At 45.0% G+C, this 6,000-nt stretch overlaps 3 non-coding genes across 3 annotated transcripts; all 3 read right to left on the reverse strand.

Annotated features, from left to right (window-relative positions):
• Nucleotides 1-4,136: 4,136 nt before the first annotated feature.
• LOC140280442 (U2 spliceosomal RNA) lies at nucleotides 4,137-4,324 on the reverse strand. Its single transcript, XR_011909410.1, has one exon. It is a non-coding gene; the product is annotated as a U2 spliceosomal RNA (small nuclear RNA).
• A 275-nt stretch (nucleotides 4,325-4,599) lies between these two features.
• On the reverse strand, nucleotides 4,600-4,713 carry LOC140280770 (U5 spliceosomal RNA). The gene has a single exon (XR_011909697.1). It is a non-coding gene; the product is annotated as a U5 spliceosomal RNA (small nuclear RNA).
• Nucleotides 4,714-5,124: 411 nt separating this feature from the next.
• LOC140280543 (U2 spliceosomal RNA) lies at nucleotides 5,125-5,315 on the reverse strand. Its single transcript, XR_011909500.1, has one exon. It is a non-coding gene; the product is annotated as a U2 spliceosomal RNA (small nuclear RNA).
• Nucleotides 5,316-6,000: the final 685 nt, after the last annotated feature.

Raw genomic sequence — 6,000 nt, forward strand, 5'->3', positions numbered from 1 at the left:
GAGAGGAGGTGTTCAGCTGCAAGAAGGTGTGAATGTCTACCCATAATTACTGAAAAATGGGTAAGAAAAGGTGCGAATACCTAACCATACATCATCAAAAGAGGGAGCGGAGGTGTTCCGCTGTAAGACGGTGTGAATGTCCGACCATAGATGGTAAAAGCGGGTAAGAAAAGGTTAAATTACCCGACTGTACACAATCAAAAGAGGGAGCGGAGTTGTTCAGCTAAGAGAAGGTGTGAAAGTCCGACCTTGGTTTGTAAAAAGCGGGTAAGAAAAGGTTCGTATGCCCGAATATACACCATCAAAAGCGGAAGCGGAGTTGTTCGGCTGTGAGTAGGTGTGAATCTCCAACCATAATTGCTGAAAAATGTGTTAGAAAAGGTAAAAATGCCTGTCCATACATAATCAAAATCGGGAGAGGTGGTGTTCAGCTGCAAGAAGGTGTGAATGTCCACCCATAATACCTGAAAAGTGGGTAAAAAAAAAGGTGCGAATGCCCAACCATACATCATCAAAAGCAGGAGTGCATGTGTTCGGCTACAAGAAGGTGTGAACGTCCAACCAAAGTTTGTAAAAAGCAGTTAAGAAAAGGTTCGAATATCCAACCATACATAATCAAAAGCGGGAGCAGAGCTGTTCGACTGCAAGTAGGTGTGAATGTCAGATCATAATTTGCAAAAAGCTGATGAGAAAGGGTGAGAATGCCCGACTATACACCATCAAATGCGGGAGCGGAGTTGTTCGGCTGTGAGTAGGTGTGAATCTCCGACCATAATTGCTGAAAAATGTGTTAGAAAAGGTAAGAATGCCGGTCCATACATCATCAAAAGCGAGAGAGGTTGTGTTCGGCTGCAAGTAGGTGTGAATGTCCAGCCATAATTACTCACAAACGGGTAAGAAAAGGTAGTATTGCCAGACCATATATGATCAAAACAGGGAGCGGAGGTGGTTCAGCAGCAAGAAGGTTTGAATGCCCGACTAAAGTTCAAATATATTAACAAAAGCGGGAGGAGAGGTCTTCGGATGAGAGTGGTTGAAAATTTCCAACCATAATGTATAAAATGCGGTGAAAAAAAGGTGTGATAGAACACTAAAAGGTGGAGCGGAAGTGTTCGGCTGCAAGAAGGTGTGAATGTCCGACTATATTTGGTGAAAAGCAGGTGAAGCAAGGTCTGAATGCCCAACCTTACATCATCAAAAGCGAGATCAGAGGTGTTTGGCTGCAAGAAGGCCATAGTTTGCCTAAAGCGGGTAAGGTGCGAATGTCCGACTAAATATCAACAAAATTTGGGGCGGAGGTCTTCGGATGCAAGTGGGTGTGAATGTCCGACTATATTTGGTGAAAAGCAGGTGAAGCAAGGTCTGAATGCCCAACCTTACATCGTCAAAAGCGAGATCAGAGGTGTTTGGCTGCAAGAAGGCCATAGTTTGCCAAAAGCGGGTAAGGTGCGAATGACCGACTAAATATCAACAAAAGTGGGGGCGGAGGTCTTCGGATGCAGGTGGGTGTGAATATCCCACCATACAAGTATGGTGGAGAGGAAGCTGTGAATGGCCGACCATAGTAAAAGGCGGGTGAGAGAAGGTGCGAATGTCAAACCATACATAATCAAAACAGGGAGCGGAGGTGTTCTGCTGTAAGAAGGTGTGAATGTCCAACCATAGTTGGTAAAAAGCGGGTAAGAAAAGGTTAAAATACCCGACTGTACACACTCAATAGCGGGAGCGGAGTTGTTCGGCTACTAAAAGGTGTGAAAGTCCGACCATGGTTTGTAAAAAGCGGGTAAGAAAGGGTGCGAATGCCCGACAATGTATGATCAAAAGAGGGAGTGGAGGTTTTCGGCTGCAAGAAGGTCTGAATGTCCAACCATAATTTGTAAAAACCGGGGAAGAAAAGGCTCGAAAGCCCGACTATACACCCTCAAAATTGGGAGCGGAGGTGGTCAGCTGCAAGACGGTCTGAATGTCCATCAATAATTGCTAGAAAACATGAAAGAAAATTTTCGAATATCAAACTGCACATGATCATAAGCGGGAGAGGAGGTGTTCAGCTGCAAGAAGGTGTGAATGTCTACCCATAATTACTGAAAAATGGGTAAGAAAAGGTGCGAATGCCTAACCATACATCATCAAAAGAGGGAGCGGATGTGTTCCGCTGTAAGACGATGTGAATGTCCGACGATAGATGGTAAAAAGCGGGTAAGAAAAGGTTAAATTACCCGACTGTACACAATCAAAAGAGGGAGCGGAGTTGTTCAGCTAAGAGAAGGTGTGAAAGTCCGACCTTGGTTTGTAAAAAGCGGGTAAGAAAAGGTTCGTATGCCCGAATATACACCATCAAAAGCGGAAGCGGAGGTGTTCGGCTGCAAGATATTGTGAACGTCCGACCAAAGTTTGTAAAAAGCAGTTAAGAAAAGGTTTGAATATCTAACCAAACATAATCAAAAGCGGGAGCAGAGCTGTTCGACTGGAAGTAGGTGTGAATGTCAGATCATAATTTGCAAAAAGCTGATGAGAAAGGGTGAGAATGCCCGACTATACACCATCAAATGCGGTAGCGGAGTTGTTTGGCTGTGAGTAGGTGTGAATCTCCAACCATAATTGCTGAAAAATGTGTTAGAAAAGGTAAAAATGCCGGTCCATACATCATCAAAATCGGGAGAGGTGGTGTTCAGCTGCAATAAGGTCTACATGTCCATCAATAATTGCTAGAAAACATGAAAGAAACTTTTCGAAAATCAAACCGCACATGATCATAAGTGGGATAGGAGGTGTTCAGCTGCAAGGTGTGAATGTCCACCCATAATTCCTGAAAAATGGGCAAAAAAAAGGTGTGAATGCCCAACCATACATCATCAAAAGCAGGAGTGCATGTGTTCGGCTACAAGAAGGTGTGAACGTCCAACCAAAGTTTGTAAAAAGCAGTTAAGAAAAGGTTTGAATATCCAACCATACATAATCAAAAGCGGGAGCAGAGCTGTTCGACTGCAAGTAGGTGTGAATGTCAGAGAATAATTTGCAAAAAGCTGATGAGAAAGGGTGAGAATGCCCGACTATACATCATCAAATGCGGGAGCGGAGTTGTTCGGCTGTGAGTAGGTGTGAATCTCCGACCATAATTGCTGAAAAATGTGTTAGAAAAGGTAAAAATGCCGGTCCATACATCATCAAAAGCGAGAGGGGTTGTGTTCGGCTGCAAGTAGGTGTGAATGTCCAGCCATAATTACTCACAAACGGGTAAGAAAAGGTAGTATTGCCAGACCATATATGATCAAAACAGGGAGCGGAGGTGGTTCAGCTGCAAGAAGGTTTGAATGTCCGACTAAAGTTCAAATATATTAAAGAAAGCGGGAGGAGAGGTCTTCGGATGAGAGTGGTTGAAAATTTCCGACCATAATGTATAAAATGCGGTGAAAAAAAGGTGTGATAGAACACTAAAAGGTGGAGCGGAAGTGTTCGGCTGCAAGAAGGTGTGAATGTCCGACTATATTTGGTGAAAAGCAGGTGAAGCAAGGTCTGAATGCCAAACCTTACATCATCAAATGCGAGATCAGAGGTGTTTGGCTGCAAGAAGGCCATAGTGTGCCAAAAACGGGTAAGGTGCGAATGTCCGACTAAATATCAAAAAAATTTGGGGCACTTGTATGGTGGGATATTCACACCCACTTGCATCCGAAGACCTCCGCCCCCACTTTTGTTGATATTTAGCCGATCATTCGCACCTTACCCGCTTTTGGCAAACTATGGCCTTCTTGCAGCCAAAAACCTCTGATCTCGCTTTTGATGATGTAAGGTTGGGCATTCAGACCTTGCTTCACCTGCTTTTCACCAAATATAGTCGGACATTCACACCTTCTTGCAGCCGAACACTTCCGCTCCACCTTTTAGTTTTCTATGGGGCATTCACACCTTTTTTTACACCGCATTTTATAAAAACACCACAGGAACACCGTATTGAGGCTTTGTTCTGACCGCTCATTCGGTGTCGCGTTTCTTTCAAGCAATTCTCCTGGTTAGCCCGCACTCGGCTCGCTCCCAGAGCCGTGTTAAAGTCTGCTTCGCATTCACTCTCTTTTCTCAGCAGATTAAAAGAAACTTCCATCCTGCACCGCTGTTTGCTTTTTCACAAGAGCAGAGGAGAGCGCACCGTTCCCAGCGGCACTGCAGTACCGGGTCGATGCTTGGAGTGAACGGAGCAAGCTCCTTTTTCAACTCCTATTGATAAAAATCCATTTAATATGTAGTCCTCGCATAGACATACCACATATTAAACTGATAAGTACAGATACTACACTTGATCTTAGCCAAAAGGCCGAGAAGCGATATCTGTCCACTGGTTCACGTCCGAGGGCCCTTCCTGGCACAATGCGCACTTGTAGCGGTGTTCGTTTTATGGCCATAGTGTCACTTTGCACCTCCGCCCACCCGCTGCACTGAGCACTCTTCAACCCTTTTAAATGGTATAACTTTACACTACCGCACGCTCCAGCGAGCACCATTCAAGCAACATCGGCACAGTCGCAACAAGTAAGGCGACTCTACTCAGAGAAGTCACTCTGCACAGTAACAAGATTTCTTTTGCACAGACAGAAAGGGCTTCACCCGCAAAGGTAAAGCCTGCCAAAAATAGAAACAATTCATTAGTGCTGCTCTCCACGGAAGTCTTTAGTAAAAGGCGAAGGACTTGTACATTATGAAGAGAAACCAGTGTACGATTATCCATCACTGCGGGAGCAGGGCATCAGGCTAGTTGGCATAGCCACCTTCCCCATGGTGAGCTTTGCTTGGTTGAGATGCTTGCTCCCCCCCCTTGCTCCTCGGCTGACCAAGTAGGAACAATCGGGCCCTATTTGATGGCTGCCTTGTCTTTTACTCTGTGCAAAAGACAAGGCAGCCACAAACAACACGGGAACACCGTATTGAGGCTTTGTTCTGACCGCTCATTCGGTGTCGCGTTTCTTTCAAGCAATTCTCCCGGTTAGCCCGCACTCGGCTCGCTCCCAGAGCCGTGTTAAAGTCTGCTTCGCATTCACTCTCTTTTCTCAGCAGATTAAAAGAAAGTTTCATCTTAGGCTCCCTGAAACTTCCATCCTGCACCGCTGTTTGCTTTTTCACAAGAGCAGAGGAGAGCGCACCGTTCCCAGCGGCACTGCAGTACCGGGTCGATGCTTGGAGTGAACGGAGCAAGCTCCTTTTTCAACTCCTATTGATAAAAATCCATTTAATATGTAGTCCTCGCATAGAGGACATATCAGACATTAAACTGATAAGAACAGATGTTACACTTGATCTTAGCCAAAAGGCCGAGAAGCGATAACTGTCCACTGGTTCACGTCCGAGGGCCCTTCCTGGCACAATGCGCACTTGTAGCGGTGTTCTTTTTATGGCCATAGTGTCACTTTGCACCTCCGCCCACCCGCTGCACTGAGCACTCTTCAGCCCTTTTAAATGGTATAACTTTACACTACCACACGCTCCAGTGAGCACCATTCAAGCAACAACTTTGCACTCCAGCTTCGAACATCGGCACAGTCGCAACAAGTAAGGCGACTCTACTCAGAGAAGTCACTCTGCACAGTAACAAGATTTCTTTTGCACAGACAGAAAGGGCTTCATCCGCAAAGGTAAAGCCTGCCAAAAATAGAAACAACTCATTAGTGCTGCTCAACGTTGTACTTTGCAGTAAAAGAAAGAGCAAATCTAAAGTTTCAGGAATCCGAGAATAAGCTTACTTTCATGAGTTCTTCACGATTTCGGATTTTGCTATAAAATGAATTCCTTCACTCAAACTAAATTAAAACTGCTAAACCGCTAATCTGTTACATACAAGGCAGATGTCAAATTCACCGAAATAGGATCTAAGGGTATTTGGCTTATCGAGCTGTAGCAGCTTCGGTAAAAGAGTATAAGTTGAAGAGTTTGTGAATAAAGGTGTGCGCACACATAGTGAGTTGTAGGAAAATAGGCAGGGAGCAATGCCGGCTGGGGTATATGTTCTTG

Source organism: Leuresthes tenuis, unplaced genomic scaffold, assembly GCF_036924035.1.
Source record: "Leuresthes tenuis unplaced genomic scaffold, fLeuTen1.0.hap1 SCAF_21, whole genome shotgun sequence".
In the NCBI taxonomy this organism is placed as follows: Eukaryota; Metazoa; Chordata; class Actinopteri; order Atheriniformes; family Atherinopsidae; genus Leuresthes; species Leuresthes tenuis.